Genomic DNA, 14,913 nt, shown 5'->3' on the forward strand with positions numbered 1-14,913 from the left:
ATGCTGGGGGGTGGGGGTGCAGGGAGACATGAGTTGGACATGAGTGGGGGCCTGGTGGAGGCTGCCCATGGATGCTGGGGGTGGGGGTGGTGGGAGACATGAGTGGGGGTCTGGTGGAGGCTGCCCTGCACTGCTGGGGGGTGGGGGTGGTGGGAGACATGAGTAGTGGCCTGTTGGAGTCTGCCCCTGGATATTGGGGGGTGGTGGGAGACATGAGTGTGGGCCTCGTGGAGGCTGCCCTGCACTGCTGGGGGGTGGGGGTGAAGGGAGACATGAGTGGGGGCCTGGTGGAGGGTGCCCTCCACTGCTGGGGGTTGGGGGTGGTGGGAGACATGAGTGCTGGCCTGGTGGAGGGTGCCCCCGGATGCTGGGGGGTGGGGGTGCAGGGAGACATGAGTTGGACATGAGTGGGGGCCTGGTGGAGGCTGCCCCTGGATGCGGGGGGGTGGGGGTGGTGGGAGACATGAGTGGGGGCCTGGTGGAGGCTGCCCTGCACTGCTGGGGGGTGGGGTGCAGAGAGACATGAGTGGGGGCCTGGTGGAGGCTGCCCTGCACTGCTGGGGGGTGGGGGTGATGGGAGACATGAGTGTTGGCCTGGTGGAGGCTGCCCTGCACTGCTGGGGGGTGGGGGTGATGGGAGAAATGAGTGGGGGCCTGGTGGAGGCTGCTCCTGGATGCTGGGTGGTGGGGGTGGCTGGAGACATGAGTGGGGGCCTGGTGGAGGGTGCCCTGCACTGCTGGGGGGTGGGGGTGCAGGGAGACATGAGTGGGGGCCTGGTGGAGGCTGCCCCTGCACTGCTGGGGGGTGGGGGTGCAGGGACACATGAGTGGGGGCCTGGTGGAGGCTGCCCCTGCACTGCTGGGGGGTGGGGTGATGGGAGACATGAGAGGGGGCCTGGTGGAGGCTGCGCCTGGATACTGGGGGGTGGGGGTGGTGGGAGACATGAGTGGGGGCCTGGTGGAGGCTGCCCTGCACTGCTGGGGGGTGGGGGTGATGGGAGACATGAGTGGGGGCCTGGTGGAGGGTGCCCTGCACTGCTGGGGGTGGGGGTGGTGGGAGACATGAGTGGGGGCATGGTGGAGGCTGCCCCTGGATGCTGCGGGGTGGGGGTGCTGGGGGACATGAGTGGGGGCCTGGTGGAGGGTGCCCCTGGATGCTGGGGGGTGGGGGTGCAGGGAGACATGAGTTGGACATGAGTGGGGGCCTGGTGGAGGCTGCCCTTGGATGCGGGTGGTGGGAGACATGAGTGGGGGCCTGGTGGAGGCTGCCCTGCACTGCTGGGGGTTGGGGGTGCTGGGAGACATGAGTGTGGGCCTGGTGGAGGCTGCCCTGCACTGCTGGGGGTTGGGGGTGCTGGGAGACATGAGTGGGGGCCTGGTGGAGGCTGCCCTGCACTGCTGGGGGGTGGGGGTGATGGGAGACATGAGTGAGGGCCTGTTGGAGGGTGCTCTGCACTGCTGGGGGGTGGGGGTGGTGGGAGACATGAGTGGGGGCCTGGTGGAGGATGCCCCTGGATGCTGGGGTGTGGGGGTGCAGGGAGATATGAGTGGGGGCCTGGTGGATGCTGCCCCTGCACTGATGGGGGGTGGGGTGGTGGGAGACATGAGTGGGGGCCTGGTGGAGGGTGCCCTGCACTGCTGGGGGGTGAGGGTGCAGGGAGACATGAGTGGGGCCTGGTGGAGGCTGCCCCTGCACTGCTGGGGGGTGGGAGTGATGGGAGACATGAGTGGGGGCCTGGTGAAGGCTGCCCCTGCACTGCTGGGGGGTGGGAGTGATGGGAGACATGAGTGGGGGCATGGTGGAGGCTGCCCTGCACTGCTGGGGGGTGGGTGTGATGGGAGACATGAGTGGGGTCCTGTTGGAGGCTGCCCCTGCGCTGCTGGGGGGTGGGGGTGGTGGGAGAAATGAGTGGGGCCCTGGTGGAGGCTGCCCCTGGATGCTGGGGGGTGGGGGTGCAGGGAGACATGAGTGGGGGCCTGGTGGAGTCTGCCCCTGCACTGCTGGGGGGTGGGGGTGGTGGGAGACATGAGTGGGGGCCTGGTGGAGGCTGCCCTGCACTGCTGGGGGGTGGGGGTGATGGGACACATGAGTGGGGGCCTGGTGGAGGGTGCCCTGCACTGCTGGGGGGTGGGGGTGGTGGGAGACATGAGTGGGGGCCTGGTGGAGGCTGCCCCTGGATGCTGGGGGGTGGGGGTGCTGGGGGACATGAGTGGGAGCCTGGTGGAGGGTGCCACTGGATGCTGGGGGGTGGGGGTGCAGGGAGACATGAGTTGGACATGAGTGGGGGCCTGGTGGAGGCTGCCCATGGATGCTGGGGGGTGGGGGTGGTGGGAGACATGAGTGGGGGCCTGGTGGAGGCTGCCCTGCACTGCTGGGGGGTGGGGGTCCAGGGAGACATGAGTAGGGGCCTGGTGGAGTCTGCCCCTGGATATTGGGGGGTGGGGGTGGTGGGAGACATGAGTGGGGGCCTCGTGGAGGCTGCCCTGCACTGCTGGGGGGTGGGGGTGAAGGGAGACATGAGTGGGGGCCTGGTGGAGGGTGCCCTCCACTGCTGGGGGGTGGGGGTGGTGGGAGCCATGAGTGGGGGCCTGGTGGAGGGTGCCCCTGGATGCTGGGGGGTGGGGGTGCAGGGAGACATGAGTTGGACATGAGTGAGGGCCTGGTGGAGGCTGCCCCTGGATGCTGGGGGGTGGGGGTGGTGGGAGACATGAGTGGGGGCCTGGTGGAGGCTGCCCTGCACTGCTGGGGGGTGGGGTGCAGGGAGACATGAGTGGGGGCCTGGTGGAGGCTGCCCTGCACTGCTGGGGGGTGGGGGTGATGGGAGACATGAGTGGGGGCCTGGTGGAGGCTGCCCTCACTGCTGGGGGGTGGGGGTGATGGGAGACATGAGTGGGGGCCTGGTGGAGGCTGCTCCTGGATGCTGGGTGGTGGGGGTGGCTGGAGACATGAGTGGGGGCCTGGTGGAGGGTGCCCTGCACTGCTGGGGGGTGGGGGTGAAGGGAGACATGAGTGGGGGCCTGGTGGAGGCTGCCCCTGCACTGCTGGGGGGTGGGGGTGCAGGGACACATGAGTGGGGGCCTGGTGGAGGCTGCCCCTGCACTGCTGGGGGGTGGGGGTGATGGGAGACATGAGAGGGGGCCTGGTGGAGGCTGCCCCTGGATACTGGGGGGTGGGGGTGGTGGGGGACATGAGTGGGGGCCTGGTGGAGGCTGCCCTGCACTGCTGGGGGGTGGGGGTGATGGGAGACATGAGTGGGGGCCTGGTGGAGGGTGCCCTGCACTGCTGGGGGTGGGGGTGGTGGGAGACATGAGTGGGGGCCTGGTGGAGGCTGCCCCTGGATGCTGCGGGGTGGGGGTGCTGGTGGACATGAGTGGGGGCCTGGTGGAGGGTGCCCCTGGATGCTGGGGGGTGGGTGTGGAGGGAGACATGAGTTGGACATGAGTGGGGGCCTGGTGGAGGCTTCCCCTGGATGCGGGAGGTGGGAGACATGACTGGGGGCCTGGTGGAGGCTGCCCTGCACTGCTGGGGGGTGGGGGTGCAGGGAGACATGAGTGTGGGCCTGGTGGAGGCTGCCCCTGGATGCTGGGGGGTGGGGGTGGTGGGGGCCTGGTGGAGACTGCCCTGCACTGCTGGGGGGTGGGGGTGATGGGAGACATGAGTGGGGGCCTGGTGGAGGGTGCTCTGCACTGCTGGGGGGTGGGGGTGGTGGGAGACATGAGTGGGGGCCTGGTGGAGGCTGCCCCTGGATGCTGGTGGTGGGGGTGCAGGGAGACATGAGTGGGGGCCTGGTGGAGGCTGCCCCTGCACTGCTGGGGGATGGGGGTGGTGGGAGACATGAGTGGGGGCCTGGTGGAGGCTGCCCCTGCGCTGCTGGGGGGTGGGGGTGGTGGGAGACATGAGTGGGGGCCTGGTGGAGGCTGCCCCTGGATGCTGGGGGTGGGGGTGCAGGGAGACATGAGTGGGGGCCTGGTGGAGGCTGCCCTGCACTGCTGGGGGGTGGGGGTGATGGGAGACATGAGTGGGGGTCTGGTGGAAGCTGCCCCTGCGCTGCTGGGGGGTGGGGGTGGTGGGAGACATGAGTGGGGGCCTGGTGGAGGCTGCCCCCGGATGCTGGGGGGTGGGGGTGCAGGGAGACATGAGTGGGGCCCTGGTGGAGTCTGCCCCTGCACTGCTGGGGGGTGGGGGTGGTGGGAGACATGAGTGGGGGCCTGGTGGAGGCTGCCCCTGGATGCTGGGGGGTGGGGGTGCAGGGAGACATGAGTGGGGGCCTGGTGGATGCTGCCCCTGCACTGCTGGGGGGTGGGGGTAGTGGGAGACATGAGTGGGGGCCTGGCGGAGGGTGCCCTGCACTGCTGGGGGGTGGGGGTGCAGGGAGACATGAGTGGGGGCCTGGTGGAGGTTGCACCTGCACTGCTGGGTGGTGGGGGTGATGGGCGACATGAGTGGGGGCCTGGTAGAGGCTGCCCCTGCACTGCTGGGGGGTGGGGGTGATGGGAGACATGAGTGGGGGCCTGTTGGAGGCTGCCCCTGGATGCTGGGGGGTGGGGGTGGTGGGAGACATGAGTGGGGGCCTGGTGGAGGCTGCTCTGCACTGCTGGGGGGTGGGGGTGATGGGAGACATGAGTGAGGGCCTGGTGGAGGATGCCCTGCACTGCTGGGGGGTGGGGGTGGTGGGAGACATGAGTGGGGTCCTGATGGAGGCTGCCCCTGGATGCTGGAGGGTGGGGGTGCTGGGGGACATGAGTGGGGGCCTGGTGGAGGGTGCCCCTGGATGCGGGGGGGTGGGGGTGCAGGGAGACATGAGTTGGACATGAGTGGGGGCCTGCTGGAGGCTGCCCATGGATGCTGGGTGGTGGGGGTGGGGGGAGACATGAGTGGGGGCCTGGTGGAGGCTGCCCTGCACTGCTGGGGGGTGGGGGTGATGGGAGACATGAGTGGGGGCCTGGTGGAGGCTGCCCCTGCGCTGCTGGGGCGTGGGGGTGGTGGGAGACATGAGTGGGGGCATGGTGGAGGCTGCCCCTGGATGCTGGGGGGTGGGGGTGCAGGGAGACATGAGTGGGGGCCTGGTGGAGTCTGCCCCTGCACTGCTGGGGGGTGGGGGTGGTGGGAGACATGAGTGGGGGCCTGGTGGAGGCTGCCCCTGGATGCTGGGGGGTGGGGGTGCAGGGAGACATGAATGGGGGCCTGGTGGATGCTGCCCCTGCACTGCTGGGGGGTGGGGGTAGTGGGAGACATGAGTGGGGGCCTGGCGGAGGGTGCCCTGCACTGCTGGGGGGTGGGGGTGCAGGGAGACATGAGTGGGGGCCTGGTGGAGGCTGCCCCTGCACTGCTGGGGGGTGGGGTGATGGGAGACATGAGTGGGGGCCTGGTGGAGGCTACCCCTGCACTGCTGGGGGGTGGGGGTGATGGGAGACATGAGTAGGGGCCTGGTGGAGGCTGTCCCTGGATGCTGGGGGGTGGGGGTGGTGGGAGACATGAGAGGGGGCCTGGTGGAGGCTGCCCTGCACTGCTGAGGGGTGGGGATGATGGGAGACATGAGTGGGGGCCTGGTGGAGGGTGCCCTGCACCGCTGGGGGGTGGGGGTGGTGGGAGACATGAGTGGGGGCCTGGTGGAGGCTGCCCCTGGATGCTGGGGGGTGGGGGTGCAGGGAGACATGAGTTGGACATGAGTGGGGGCCTGGTGGGGGCTGCCCATGGATGCTGGGGGGTGGGGGTGGTGGGAGACATGAGTGGGGGCCTGGTGGAGGCTGCCCTGCACTGCTGGGGGTTGGGGGTGCAGGGAGACATGAGTGGCGGCCTGGTGGAGTCTGCCCCTGGATGTTGGGGGTGGGGGTGGTGGGAGACATGAGTGGGGGCCTCGTGGAGGCTGCCCTGCACTGCTGGGGGGTGGGGGTGATGGGAGACATGAGTGGGGGCCTGGTGGAGGGTGTCCTGCACTGCTGGGGGGTGGGGGTGGTGGGAGACATGAGTGGGTGCCTGGTGGAGGATGCCCCTGGATGCTGGGGGGTGGAGGTGCAGGGAGACATGAGTTGGACATGAGTGGGGGCCTGGTGGAGGCTGCCCCTGGATGCTGGGAGGTGGGGGTGCAGGGAGACATGAGTGGGGGCCTGGTGGAGGGTGCCCTGCACTTCTGGGATATGGGGGTGAAGGGAGACCTGAGTGGGGGCCTGGTGGAGGGTGCTCTGCACTGCTGGGGGGTTGGGGTGATGGGAGACATGAGTGGGGGCCTGGTGGAGGCTGCCCCTGGATGCTGGGGGGTGGGGGTGTTGGGAGACATGAGTGGGGGCCTGGTGGAGGGTGCCCTGCACTGCTGGGGGGTGGGGGAGCAGGGAGACATGAGTGGAGGCCTGGTGGAGGGTGCCCCTGGATGCTGGGGGGTGGGGGTGCAGGGAGACATGAGTGGGGGCCTGGTGGAGGCTGCCCCTGGATGCTGAGGGGTGGGGGTGCTGGGGACATGAGTGGGGGGCTGGTGGAGGGTGCCCCTGCACTGCTGGTGGGTGGGGGTGCAGGGAGACATGAGTGGGGGCCTGGTGGAGGCTGCCCCTGCACTGCTGGGGGGTGGGGGTGATCGGAGACATGAGTGGGGGCCTGGTGGAGGCTGCCCCTGGATGCTGGGGGGTGGGGTTGGTGGGAGACATGAGTGGGGGCCTGGTGGAGGCTGCCCTGCACTGCTGGGGGATGGGGGTGATGGGAGACATGAGAGGGGGCCTGGTGGAGGCTGCACCCGCACTGCTGGGGGGTGGGGGTGGTGGGAGACATGAGTGGGGGCCTGGTGGAGGCTGTCCCTGGATGCTGGGGGGTGGGGGTGCTGGGGGACATGAGTGGGGGCCAGGTGGAGGGTGCCCCTGGATGCTGGGGGGTGGGGGTGCAGGGAGACATGAGTGGGGGCCTGGTGGAGGCTGCCCTGCACTGCTGGGGGGTGGGGGTGATGGGAGACATGAGTGGGGGCCTGGTGGAGGCTGCACCTGGATGCTGGGTGTTGGGGGTGGTGGGAGACATGAGTGGGGGCCTGGTGGAGGGTGCCCTGCACTGCTGGGGGGTGGGGGTGCAGGGAGACATGAGTGGGGGCCTGGTGGAGGCCGCCCCTGCACTGCTGGGGGGTGGGGGTGCAGGGAGACATGAGTGGGGGCCTGGTGGAGGCTGCCCTGCGCTGCTGGGGGGTGGGGGTGATGGGAGACATGAGTGGGGGCCTGGTGGACGCTGCCCCTGGATGCTGGGGGGTGGGGTGCTGGGAAACATGTGTTGGTGATCAGTAGTGCAAGATGACATGTGGGTTGCCTGGGGGGCATGGCCATGGTGGATGGGTTGCCTGTGGGACATGAGCAGGGGTGCACAGTAGTCCCCTGTGGTGTGGGCTGCCTGCAGGGGCCGTGGAGGGTGTAGAGGGAACACCTGGGAGGACCCACACGGCCAAATCACATGTAGCATTCCCCGGCACCACCGAAATACCCTGCTGAAATCGCGTGTGAATCTTCCCGCGCACCTCGGAATACACTATCCAGGCCAATCGCGTGTGGAACTTCCCACACATCCCGAAGTACACGTACCCAGGCCAATCGCGTGTGGAACTTCCCGCGCACCCCGAAACACACGTACCCAAGCTAATCGCGTGGGGAATTTCCCGCGCACCACGAAGTACACGTACCCAGGCTAATCGTGTGTGGAACTTCCCGCGCACCCCGGAGTACACATACCCAGGCCAATCGCGTGTGGAACTTCCCACGCACCCCGAAACACACGTACCCAGGCTAATCGCGTGTGGAACTTCCCACGCACCACAAAGTACACGTACCCAGGCTAATCGCGTGTGGAACTTGCCACGCACCCCGGAGTCCACGTACCCAGGCCAATCGCATGTGGAACTTCCCGCGCACCCCGAAACACACGTACCCAGGCTAATCGCGTGTGGAACTTCCCGCGCACCCAGAAACACACGCACAGGCTATTTTTCACACAGCGGGTGTCCGTGTTTGTCGGTACCCCTTTGCACCTCATTTGTCCTAGAGGGCCACTGTATGGTCCATTCATCATGGCTGTATATGGGTGCTTTTTGTTAGCACACATTTTGGCGCACATTTATTTCAGGCGCAGGGACGCTACCGCCTGCTTTCTTGTGGCGTACTTGTTTGGCCCTGTGCGCGTCTTTCACTGTGCGCTGGTTTGCCCTATTCGATTCCATGAATACGGGTTGTAGGCGAGCGTGTGGGCATTCCGCGCACTTGTCTCCTGTACTTCCCCCGTGACGCCCATATTTTCATGCGTTGTTCCCCATTCCGAGTGTTACACCCCGTGTTCCGCCTACTTTTGTGTTGTGCGCCGCGCTATGTGCGATTTCGCAGTGGCCGTGGCTCAGGCTGTTGGATGACCTGTGCGCCGGCGTGCGCGGCGGCGCACTTTTTCAGCGCACATCCAATGTTTTTCTCGCGCACGGACTTCCATGAATCAATGTGCGCTGGTTTCCCTGCGATTTTCGCACTTGCACTGCGATTTTCGCAGTTTTACTGCGAATCGCACGTTTTGGCACATCTGCGTGGGAAAGTTCGCCGCACATTAATTCCATGAATCGACCCCTAAATGTATAGCATAGAAATAGAAAATAGATCAAACATTACATTGGTAGAGTGCATGATTAAATTCGAGGCATTTAAAAAGAGATGGTCAGACGTTACAGCCATTACAATTCATAGCTGGATGCAGTTTCCTAGTGCTAAGGGCCTGCCTGAGATTTCACCATAATCCCAACTGACTCATTTTGATTCTGCTCTCAGTAAATAGCAGTGTGCAGTAGGGCATTAATAAAAACCTGCATCCCGTAAAATTAGGGTTAGTTCCTGTTTCGTAAATTGCCTGTGAGCCGGACAGAAAAACACAACATGCAACAGTTTTTTCTGGTCAGCAAAACAGCATTGATAGTTGGATTCCTACACTGTACCACTCCACACCGCAGTTATGGTATTTGTGGGATGCAGTTAAGTCTGGGCCTAGTGATTACATTTTGTGTGCATAACTACTTCATATAAGGTATTCCTGCATTATGGTGGTAGAAATCACCACGTGCTTACGATAAGATGGTGCCATAATTTCTGTGCATTCACGGTCTTCCCGAATGCATCTACTTAGACTTTTTTTTTAAAATAAAGTGCTGTAGGGCAATCTAGAATGTATGGTTGAATGAGACTGATTAGCAGTCTAGGAAGATCTGCTTTCGGTTTGGACAAATACCCGGCCGGTGAAACACTGGTTTGAGAGACAGCTCATCCTCTGGAAAGGGCAAACCTAATTCTGTATGAACTGCATAGTTGGCAGCAGATCTCGGAAGGCCAAGAATATTTTTGATTAAAAAATTCTAAATTATTTGTAGTGACATCAGATTCAAAAAGCCCTAGATTGTTGGTCCATATTTTGCTTTTGATTTTATTTTTCCAGTATAAACCTTTAGAATCCTATCAATGGGCTGTGCCTTGCACATTTTAGTGAAATGAATGACACCCCCCCAGAGACTGCTTCACTCTGGTGGATTGATTGTTTATAGGTTCACCAAAAACAGATACCTAGGTAATCAGAGGTTGTTATCATTACTGTACATACTGTACATTTGGGTATTTTAACCTTTTTTGCGCGCGCGCACACGCACGCACGCACACACTAGATTTCATGGTATTAACGCCTAGGTCGCGATGTTTCATAAAGTCTCTGTATTCTGTTTTGCAGTGCCCATGGGGTGCTTGCCAATAGGATGGTATCCGCGTATTCACGAACAGGTATTGACATGTTTCCTATTTTTGGCACATCAGCTCCTTTGCAGACGAAACAGTCATAAAGGTTGTTAATGTATAAGGAGAATAAGAGGGGTGCCAGAACGCATCCCTCTCATACTCCTGTATTAAACAGCAAGTAGGATGATCATCTACCCTTATACTGTGTCACATTTAGACAGAATTGTCAATATTAGCTTGCGTCACATCCAGACAGAATCGTGACTATTACATTGCGCCTCATCTAGACAATACTGTGAAGATTAGCTTGTGTCACATCTAGACAGAATTGTGAATATTATTTATTTATTTTATTTATTTATATTTATAAAGCGCACTGCAGCCCTCAGGCATTGAGGCGCTGTGAAGGACATGGATGAAGGCATGATTCAGGGTTACAGTAAAGCAGCCCCACAAAAAAACTTAGTGCAGAATGATAAAATACATAGTGAACAGTTACACTGGACATTACAAGGAGGCATACGGTGAGTGCTTCCGCTTATGGCTTTGCCAGGCAGATCTGTTATACAAAGAACCTAGTCTTGATGGCTTTCCTGAAGGCTGCATGAGAGTGCTTATTGTATTAGCTTGCATCACATCCAGAAAGAACTGTGAAGATGATCCTGTGTCACATCTAGACTGATTTGTGAATATTACCTTGCATCACATCTAGATGGAATTGTTGATATCATGATGTGTCCCACCTAGATAGTGATGGCACTAACCAACTCTACTAATAACAAAACTCACCCCCCTGCGTACACCTCTCAAACTCTGAACTAAACACAATGATACCTCTAAAGCACAACCGCATTTACGTCACTACAGCACAACAACAAAACAAACCACACATATCCCTACACATGTGAGAAACCTGAGTGTGTTCTCACTGTTGAACCCTGGAGATCCTTTGCTCAGGTGGCCAGGGTAGGGCTATCGGTTTTGGATCCCAAATCTGGGGGCAGACAAGTGAAGGAGGATCACCTGGGGGGATCCTTGGGGGCTGTAGGGGGGATGCCTTTGAGCAAGACATGGTACCACCCCCTTTTTCTGGGTTTGGGTCTATTTGAACTAAAACATTTGACCTAATCACATTTGATCGAATTTATTTGACCTTTTTTCGGTCTAAAATGTGGGGGAGACCCTCAGCAAATCCCCTACCCTCAACCTAATCTATACCCTTACCCACCCCCATATATATATATTTAATTAAATTTAACCGGAAGAAAGGTCAAAAGAATTCTTTCAAATGTTTTAGGTCAAATGTTATAGGTCAATTAATACCTTTTTCTGCACCTCTGGATGAGAATCCCTCGATATTCATGGGGCAATATTATCCCAGGCCTCCTCTGTTCCATTACGACCCTTTTAAAAGGGGAAAACCTCATAGGCGGGCAGAGTTTATGTTGATCCGGAAAACTCATTTTGTCCCACCTCCCTTAAAAATAAGAGGTAATTATAATCAAAGGGAGACATGACAGAGAAAATCAGCTTCCCCTCACCAAAATATAGGTCCCCCATATTTCCTTTGAGACTCAGTATAACTAGCCACCATTTCCCAAGGACACTTCAACTCCCATGATCTGTATCCCCTCTATGCTGACTGAAATACTGAGACTATGAGGCTGAGGACTGAGGCTAGAAAGGCCAGCTCTAGCACTTTACAATGGACCTGTCCCACTATCGAGGCCTGGCAGGGTCAGGCACTTAGGCTTAATCACATACACCTGCCATACTTTAACCATCTTGCTGATGATAAAAGATGGAGCGCACAGACAAACTTTGAGCAAGGTGAGGTACAGGGTTGTGGGGAACCAGCCTACAGAGAACAGAAGGCCAAGTGGCTGTTCGACTGCAAGAGAGAGAGTAAGAGGAAGCCAGGCGGGAGATTTGTGTTTCCAAAGGGCCTGAGAAGATCATCGTAAGAAGCTGAAGAGCTGAAGAGAATATTACTTTGATGTGCTTGAAGGTTTCCAGCTTTCCTTCCGTGACAACAGGAGTGTTGGGGAGGAACCAAAGGGCTGATGACGGGGGCCGGGCCTTTAAAAGACAAGAAGAAAAATACGCTAAAGCAGAACACAGCCAGTGATTTCTTCAATGTAGCTAGAGCCCGGTTTATGAAAGGCGTGTGTGATAACAGAAACAAACAAGGTTATTCATCTGAAGTAAAAGCAAGAAGAGAAAGAGACAATTGTTCTGAAGTGATACAAGATAGCTGAGTGGTCCTGCGAAATGAAGGGCAATGCAGAAAGTCCCAGTGAATCATGAAAAGTATCTCCTGGTGAAGAGAAGTGTTTATGAACTTTAAAGTGAACAAGTTGAAAGTAAATCGAAGCGGGAGGTTGCAAGAAAGTGAACTGTGGTCCCGAAAAGCTTGTTAAGTGTTTCTGAACTTTAATTTGCTTGTAAGCGGGAGGTTGCAAGAAAGTGAAACTACAATACCCGGAAGGAATTTCACAAGACAGGCTTGAGCCCAGCAGAGGGAAGCCTACAGTGGAACTGGGATGGTCAAAGTGGTCATGCAGATGTCTAGTAAAATCCTCCGACGTTTCGTAAGTCTTCGACTGATGTGTTGAACTGAACAGACTCAAGCCTGACTGAGGGTAGTCTGACGGTGAATAGACTCAAGCCCAACTGAGGGATATCTGATGGTGTGCTTCGTGTAAAAGCATGGGGAAGGGAACCCCCATGAGAAAGGACAGGTTTGTGCCTGGCAGAGAGAAGCCTATAATTGAACTGTGATACTTGAGACAAGTTCGAGCCTGGCAGAGGGATGCCTGTTATTCAACTGTTTAACTGATTTGTGTAAAACCTTGGGGAAGGGAACCTGTTGGGATGAAGATGAGCCTATCCCACCACCCTAGGCGCTTCCAAATAAGTTGAACCCCATATGAGGCAATGTAACCTATAAGGAGGGAGCAGCATGCATTACCAGGCATCAAATGTGGAACTTGCAGTGCATAAAATTAGGTGCGTAGCACTAGAAATGCCCACCACCCACAATGCCATTTTATGTTAGGCCCAAACAGGACAGGCTACAGACTCACGCTGCTCACACTCCTAGGTCACACGCCCAATTTCTACACAACATGCTGGCTCCGCTTGAGCCCTGTTCCCACAGAAGTCCATTTTCTTCTCGTCCCTTCAGTTTTGCGAATATTTAGTATCGCCTCAAGGAGTGTGCCCGGCAAAGAGTGTCAGATAGCACCAGGCTCCACGCTGTGTCTATTCATCTCTACTAACCTGCCATCAGGTTTCTAACCCTCATCCAGCCAGGCCGGAGCCAGCCGTACTACACCAACTCGACCTGCACACCTTTAAATTCTTGATAAGAACTCGACCCCTAGGTTCTAACCTCCATAAAATGTCCACCACAGATCTAAAGCCAACACGGCTGTATTTCTCTCTAGCAGCAATACACGTCTACTGTAAAATGAGGTACTGGGAAGGGTAAATCAAAGATCATTCCCCAGAGGGGAGACATTGGGTGTGGGAACTGCGGTATCAATGAAGCCCTGAGTGTATGGGTCAGTACGACTGTTTTTTATCCTCCCCGCTCCCTGACACCCCTTTCCTGTGCAATCCAGGTGCCTGCCATAATGAATGGTCTGTCTTAGTTGTTTAGTTTAGCCAGAAACATTGTGTTTTATGCATGCTGTCACCTTTGCCGCGAGGATGAGCCCAGCTGACCCACGTGCATCAAGATCGACGGAGAAGAACCAGCCAATTACTGCCTGGAATCCCCTATGGAGCAGGCCCATGTGTAAGGTGCCTCCAATCAGTGGCACCAACTCATCCTATATGTGAATGACGATTTCTGTGTTTATAAACCCATGTTTGCGAATGTAAGACCAAAGTGCTCTCAAGCAGCAGAGTTCTTTGCTGGCATTTGTATTCTGTACAGGTAAACCTTGTTATCCTTGCAAAGCTATCTCCTGGCTTATTTCCCTAGTGGGTTGTATTTACTCTGAAGTGTGCGTATAGAGAGACTTGCCTTCAATCCTAAGAAAGAGGGGGCTCGAGCTGACAGAGAGAAGCCTTCATTGTGAAATCTGATACATGAGAAAGATCTACAGCCAGTGCTATTTAAAAAAAAAGGACAGACTCAAGCACGACTGAGGGAAGTCTGATTGTGGAACAAGGAGGAGACCAAGACTTGGGTGAGAAAAACCTGAGGGATCTAATTGAACTGTAAGCTGTTGAAAGACTTGACACATGCTCCTAAGACATACCTGCAAGCCAAAGTGTGGCACCCTGAAAGAACTGTGCCGCTCACCTATCCTTACCACACATATGAGACCCCGTGCTTTGAACCTGGGGAAGGGATATCTAGCCAGTATAGAAGCCATTCTGACATTCATTATTTTAACACAATTTTCCCTTGCAAATCTCCCTTTTCACATTGTATATTGAGAGTGAAGGCAAGGTTAGGTTTCTTTAATATAGGCTCCTTTTTGTTTTGAGTAGACTGACTAGGACTGTTTTCCTTTAGTTCATGGTCAAGAATACTCCGATTTTAGCTATAGGGCCAGGCAGGAAGACTCCAACCCTTTCTGCATATATATATATTTTTATTCAAGTAAAAAAGAATAAAATACTTTGCAAAGACAAAAAAATCCAATTCCAATTCATCAGCAATATTATTAAAAAAAAAACACAATGCAGAGAGAAGACAAAGAAAAATATGCAGTCATTAGTACAACCAAGATTAACAGATAATCATTCAAAGTAAAAAAAAAAGAGATAATAATAAATCCTACCTAAAGGAGAATACTAATATGCATTAAATAAAAACAAATATTCTATTCTTATAACCTAAACCATCCGCCTGACACAATAAATCTTTAAAAGTAAGAAGTGGAAGAGATTTGGCTCTGTGTTATAACTTTAAACTTTTAATAAATACAGATAACGCCAATCCCTCATGGATGGTTTGAATGTTCAGGCACTGTTTCCATGCCAATTCCTCTTCGTATGGGATGGAATTACATTGAGAGGCTCCAAAAATTCAGCCTTAAGCGGTTTTAATGGCACACATTCCATGACCAGAAATTTTAAAGATTCCCCCTTTGTCGAACAGAAGCTGCATCCGGCTTGGTCCAAAGGAATCAGCGATCTTCTAACTAAGATGTCTCTGGTAGGAAGGATATTCCATCT

The sequence above is a fragment of the Ambystoma mexicanum genome, chromosome 6p (genome assembly GCF_040938575.1).
Source record: "Ambystoma mexicanum isolate Mex_15411 chromosome 6p, UKY_AmexF1_1, whole genome shotgun sequence".
Lineage (NCBI taxonomy): Eukaryota > Metazoa > Chordata > Amphibia > Caudata > Ambystomatidae > Ambystoma > Ambystoma mexicanum.